This window comes from Lolium perenne, unplaced genomic scaffold (assembly GCF_019359855.2).
Source record: "Lolium perenne isolate Kyuss_39 unplaced genomic scaffold, Kyuss_2.0 unplaced49, whole genome shotgun sequence".
Classification (NCBI taxonomy): domain Eukaryota; kingdom Viridiplantae; phylum Streptophyta; class Magnoliopsida; order Poales; family Poaceae; genus Lolium; species Lolium perenne.
Window position 1 is genome coordinate 18,116 of NW_027249007.1, and position 6,633 is coordinate 24,748.

Genomic DNA, 6,633 nt, shown 5'->3' on the forward strand with positions numbered 1-6,633 from the left:
CTGCAGAGTTATGTTGAGTTCAAAATAAGCATGACCTAAAATAAGCATGCCGATCACTGTTCAAGCTGCCCACCAACTTCTTGGCAGCAACATAGTGATATCTGGACAATTTACGTGGCTAGCATACTAGATATATACATTTCTATTCTATTGGTTCTGTAAATCAGAGAATGAAATACAAGAGTGTATGATTTTTCAGTTCTAGATATCCTCTAATATTAGAAAAAAATTGGTTTGCTCGCAGAGTTCAGGTTCAGAAAAATTACGTGGCTATATGGCTGTAGTGGAGGCGTGCCATTTTCATCTCTCAAACAATGTCGATAGAGTGCATGTAGGCAATTTGTGTGGGGAACAATTACAAGCACATTTGGAGAGTAGATGTGATGCAATCTAGAAACTCTCAAAACAAGGCTTCAGAGTCTAGGCTATAACGACATGGGTTTAGGTGAGGGATTTTTTCCCTTTTATCTTCTATTCACTTTGCGAGTCAACTTCAGAATTTATTGTCGTGATTCTACACTACCTTCTGAAGCTTCGATGTTTACAGTACCTATATAAGTATCCAGATTGAACATTAATGTTTTGGAGCGTCTAATCTACTAATTAACCTGAGACCTATTGTACAAAGGCAATCACTATTCACTATAACTTACGAAGGTAGAAAGCTTTATCCTTTCATCATTTTAGGTAAACTTGGCTCAAATTAGTAGAGTAATCGAACATTCGAAACTACCTCCTCCACATGGATAGTACTTGCGTAATGCTTTCCTTGCTACAGGACTGCAATTTTCAGAAGTGGGTCTGCTTTCTAGCTGAACCTTTTTCCAGGTTTTTTACTATGGAACAGAACCTTGTTTCTTCATTTATGAAAATATCCCATCAGCCCTATTAGGCTATTAGCTACTATTTTTCTTTTGATTGTCCAGCTATACTTTTACTTGACTATAGGCTGTTCAGAACTTGGAATTCAGCTGCTCTATTCTGAATAGTGTGGTATGCAAGAAGAGCTAACTCTACCATGTATCTTGGCATATTCTTAATTTTTTTCTCCTTGATTCTTTTGCAGTGTCAGCACATACCAGAAAAAAATGTGTGTAACTGTTCCCTAGCTGGAGGAAGGGGCACCAAGTGGTGCCATGTATCTTGCACCACTTTCTTCTCATGTGAAGAGGTCTGTTTCGAAGCTATATTTGTAGTTTTATCAATGTATCCTTGGAAATGGCATGCCTTTATTGTCCGGTTAGTACCTGTTTGTGCTTTTCATCTTAATGCGGTGTTAGCTAGCTCTATCTGAGCCTTCTTTTAGGTACTTCCTGCTTGGTGTTAAACAAATAAATAGGTGTATGTAGTCAAGGATATTCTCTGGTTTTACTCTAAATATTTTGCATGTCCTGTCCTAGAAACGTGGTCTTCCTTTAGATTTTATCTCCATTTGCTTGGTTAGTTCTTCCATTATAACATAATTTTAGCTGTCGATTAGACTTCTTTGTAGTTATCCCCATTTGCTTAGGTAGTTCTTCCATTATATATATGATTCCTTGCTCTTGCTCTATGCACATTTCCATTTCGACTCACCATACATTTTTTTCAGAATTGTTGGGAGTGCTGGTCAGAATAAGACTATAATTTTTTTCTTATCTAAGCTGAAGATGATCAGATATTTTGGGAGTAATGGCCAGAATCAGAGTATTATTTTGCGTACTTTTTTCATTTTAGGCTAGCACACAAAAATTAAGAAGTATTACTAAGTTTGTTAGCAGCATCGTCTTCTCGGACTGATGTATTTTGAATAATTGCGAGTAGTTCGAACAGTTATATTAAACTGTTGTTTTAACTGCCCATGTAACTACAGCTCGGTGAAATAAATGACACATAAACTTACTGTTTTGTTTAATCGAGATTAATCCCCTCCATCTCATCTGTTTGATGGAGGGAATCTCGATTAAACAAAACACTAAGTTGATGTGTCATCTGTCAACTAGGTCATGCACTGGTTCAAGATGATGTTATGAAACCTTTCATTGGAACTGGAGTATTTAGGTGCACCACTTTATCTTTTCCCGCAGATCAGTTTAAGCTTCTGTTTACTATTCTTTTTTCTATAATGGAGCGATCCAGGTGCTTAGAAAGAAGGTGATTTGTTTGCTCCACTCCTTGGCTATTCATGTAAGCTATTTATTTGTCATGTTTAAAATGTATGCTGCTGGAGAACATAAACTGAGACAGATTGTGTTTTTGTGGGAGCTTAGATGGGTCTCCACACAGATGATGCAATTATCGTGGTACCTGTCTGTTTAGGTCAGGTTTTCATCTGCTAAAATGGTTACAGAGAATAAGAGAAAGTATATATTACATATGCCTATATATTTTCTTATTTCTTTTCAGAACCGTTGACTAGAAAGTGGATATGTTCACTGCTTATTTCTCTAGACAATTGAGTTCACTTTATCATTTGGTTGGTCTACGTGGTACTCATAACTTAAGCTTATCTACCATGAATCTGTTTCTTGATGTTTACTCTGCTGGACTGAAAAATGAACTTTCAGTGAGTTGTTGTTTTTTACCAGCTGTTATAACGTCTCCTACAACCCTTAGTGTCATGGTTGTGTTGTTTCTCAACCTGCCTGTTGTCCCATGTAGTCCTTCTTTCTTCAGTCTTTTGTAGCATCCCTACATCAGTGTGTATGGATGTATCACCGCATGGCCAAAACTGTTGACCGGGAGTACTATAGATGGTGTACTCAGTTCAGAAACGATCCTATCGTGTTGGCATGCTCTGCTATTGTAGCGTACCTGCGAAACTTTGGAATACCTGATAATGAAGTAATCAGGATGTTAAAACTTTCCTAATGAATATTCTCATGCTCTGCTGAGAGAGAAAAATATGAGCTCCTTATTACAGAAGTGTTGTCTCTACTAATGCTACATTATATCATTGACATAACTTTATCAATCATGGTTATCACCTCTGAGAGCTATATGTTGCTAATTAATATTTTTCCAACAATAAACAATGATCAACTTTACATTCCGTTGTATTTGTGTGTGTGTGTTTCTGTACTTAAATTGTAGTGGGAATATTGCAAGAACTTGCAGATACACATCTTTACACCATCAAATCGGTGCACAACATTTCACCTATTGGTGAGTAAATTAAGTTTGTGTATGACCAATTGACCATTCTATGTGATGTTCGTAGATACATAGACCACTTATCATAAAACTTAGAGCATGTGCATGACCAATTGACCATTCTATGTGATGTTATTTCTTCCTGTTTTCAGATGCACATCTCTTCGATATTAATGTAGAACGGTCATTTTGCTTTAACCGTCACGTAATAACATCCTCTTCGCTGCTTGTAATGGGACCACTGGTGACGTTTTGAAATCCTTCTCGTGTGTTTCTAGGAATTAAAATGCTCATTACAAAGGCTTTTTGAATAAATTGAGCAATTCTTTTTTTGTAAGAAGTTCCAACAGATTTAGCGATTTAGCTTCGGTATAGTAAAAAATGCAAATTGTCCAGTCTAAGTAAATTTTAATGTTTAGTGTTCTCTTATGTATCTGCATGCTATGATAGTGCTAACTATAAGTTCATTTTCACTTGGACAAACTAGGCAAGGATCTATGAACATTACCATTTATGAATATGCAAGGAACTTGGACTCGATTTTCTAACCAAAGAAATGATCGACTGAGATACACATGGCTGATATTGTTTCGACAACTTATGATGTCCTCAAGGAAGATCTGTCACGTGATTCTGACGAGACATGATGGAGATCGCCGTTTTGGAGATTTCAGAAGTGGTAACATTTAATTTTCTCACAAAAGTTTGTCCATATATTATATCAACTGAATATGTTACTATAAAAGCTGAGTATATATGGCATTCCCTTGATAAATATGTGTCCTTAATTGAAGGAGTGTTTTCGATTTTATTGTAGACGTTAAATAGCCCCCTCCCCCACGAGATGGCGGGCAAGGTTGTTACTCTATTTGAGCCGAAGGATGTTTACACATTCATTATTGCTTTTTATGTCCTATGGTTGCTCGAAAGAGGAGGGATGATCATACTTTTATCTTTAAGAGTGATCTTTATTCTGTTATGGTGAGTTTTGATTACGGGGTTTAGAATTGGCTATCCCAAATAGCCAATTGGTGTGACCTCTTATAGCAAATGGACCATCACCACCAAATGGTTTGTTTGCAGGGAGTAAATATTTGTTGTAGTTTTAATCGATCTACGGTTCCATTCTTATTTTCTTCAAAAAAAGTCCCGTATTTAAAGTCGTTACATGTTGGCCTCTGCAATCTTGTGCAGCTGAAAAGGACACAACGTAAGATTCTATTTTTGTTTGATTCTAAGTCTCTAACTATGTTGTATATTGAAAAGAATTGAGGTTAGGAGTCCTGCCATTGGAGAAGCTATTGCATTGGGAGCAGCGGTACATTATCTATCACAATTCGGCATGCCGAGGATTCCATGAGTATGAGGTTAGTTTAAATTATTTTATTGATTTACCTCCCTTCAATATTTTCTTTGGAAGTTTCCATTTTACGTTGATAGGATTGTGCTTATTCTACTCTCAGAAAGGAGTCAGGAAACAATCTCTATGATAGCGCTTCACTTGTCATTTTTTCATCGAGAAAGAGTTGGGGATGTATCTTTACGAGACATATCCATGCGAGACTAGATATGAATTCAACGAAGCTAAGCAGTTCCTTGGGTACTATGGGTTAGATGAAGATGAATTGATCCGTTGAGGCGAGGTCTACGACAATGACTACGACGGACTGCCTATGAATTATCAAGAAAGTTTTTCTTGTATGCTAGCTACTCCGTACTTATGATGTTTCGTTATGCGTAGTGATCTCTGTGATAATCATGTCATTAAAGTTTGATGTTTCGTCTTACACTATATATGTAAATAATGGAGCAGCTAGCTCTGCTATGAACTCACATGGCACTACTCCTATCTTAGAACCATATATTTGTACCTATATGTAAATGTATTTTTCCTTCTTTCGGCACAAATATGTGGTGTGTTTCTCCATTTTGTTCGTTTGTTTTGACTTAATGACTTTGATATATAGGCTGCTATACTTGGCGTCTTTATTAGCTGATAATTTTTATGTGTATCCAGTAAAATGAGTGCGTAGTTGTTTATACTTTATTTGTTGCTTGGGTGTCATTGTCACGGAAAACGAGGCCACGCGCTCCCCAGGAATAGTTGATGCCATCGTTACTACTTCGTCGATTTAATACGATCGAGAGGGAGTAGATCTCAACATTGGAATGCGGTGCTTGCATCTCCCGATGCTTTACGTGAGGGTGTCATCTCTCTCAGTCGTGAATGTTTCTTCTTCCATCAACACCACAACATCAAAGTAGGACATGAGATGTTTGCAAGTGTGGCATCTACTTGTTGTAGTCGGTAGGCAGCAACCTTTGACACGAATTGGCAACCCTTCTACCTACAATATTTTTATAAAATCTAAGAAATGTATTAACCAATGTTACACATGATATACACTATAAAAAATATATCATTACAAAGTTTAGATGTTATGCTTTCTAATGATATAATTTTTATAGTCTAAATTTTATATCATATTGGTTAAATTAACGATTTTGGGAGAGTATTATATTAGCGGTTAATTTTATCGTTGTTATACAAAATAAATATTCTCACGAGATCTACGGGGTCGTGCGCCAAGGCGCACATCTAAATCTAGTCTAAAGGTATAATTGTTGCACCCCCATGGGGGCTCTCACAGCTGATCTGAGCATCTCGGCCGTCGGATCTTCCCATCTGCTGCATCCGAGCCGTTGATTTTGGCCCTCCTCTCACTAGCTATCCCCATACAATGGCCAGTTGTTACCCGCCTCCGGCTGTATTTGGACCCCACCTTTGTCGGCCCCACAAGTCAGCCACTTTGCGGCTGGGATACGTGTCGGTGCGCGATGGCATACGCGATGGATCTCAACCCGCAGGGGTATTTTAGGTATTTCAGCGCGGGTTGGTACAAAAGCGAGCCCCAGTGCAAAAAAAACCTAGCCGCCGCCCCCGCCCCTGCCCCGCCCCTACCCCCGCCTCGCGCCCCCGCCCCGCCCCTGCTCCGCCCCCACCTCGCGCCCCCGCCCCTTCCCCATTCTCGTCGCCGGCCATCGCCTCGCGCCACCTCCAGCCCTGCTCCCTCGCGCCACCTCTAGCCCCATCCGGGACGGGCGTCACTCTTACTCGCCTTCCTCTCCCGCTTCCCCACTCCATTTGGAAGAAACATGGCGGCAGCGGCGGTTGCCGACGTGCGCCTGGGCGACGGCCGGCGACTGCAGCGGCGAAGGAACTCCTGGCGACGGCGCGGTAGCCAGCCAGGCTCCCTCTCCTCCACCCCCTCCCGTTCCCCTTGGCGGGAGCAGAAGAAGGCAGCGGGGCCTCCACCAGCGCCCCTCCTGCTGCGCCCCCGGCTCGACATGCTGCGAGCAGGAGGAGCAGTCCTCCCTCTTCCCATGGAAGCTCCTTCCTCTAACTCGTGTTACTCATGCTGCAGTTCCTAGCCCCTGGACTATGACGAGGAGCATGTGTTGGTCGCCCCGTCTTTGGTAGTTTTGGAGCTAGCTGCTTTG

The 6,633-nt window shown here is 40.4% G+C and overlaps 1 long non-coding RNA gene across 1 annotated transcript; it reads left to right on the forward strand.

Annotated features, from left to right (window-relative positions):
• The first annotated feature begins 256 nt into the window (after positions 1-256).
• Positions 257-1,834, forward strand: LOC139834456 (uncharacterized). The gene is made up of 3 exons (XR_011750161.1): positions 257-445; positions 1,067-1,171; positions 1,592-1,834. It is a non-coding gene; the product is annotated as an uncharacterized lncRNA (long non-coding RNA).
• The last annotated feature ends 4,799 nt before the right edge of the window (positions 1,835-6,633 follow it).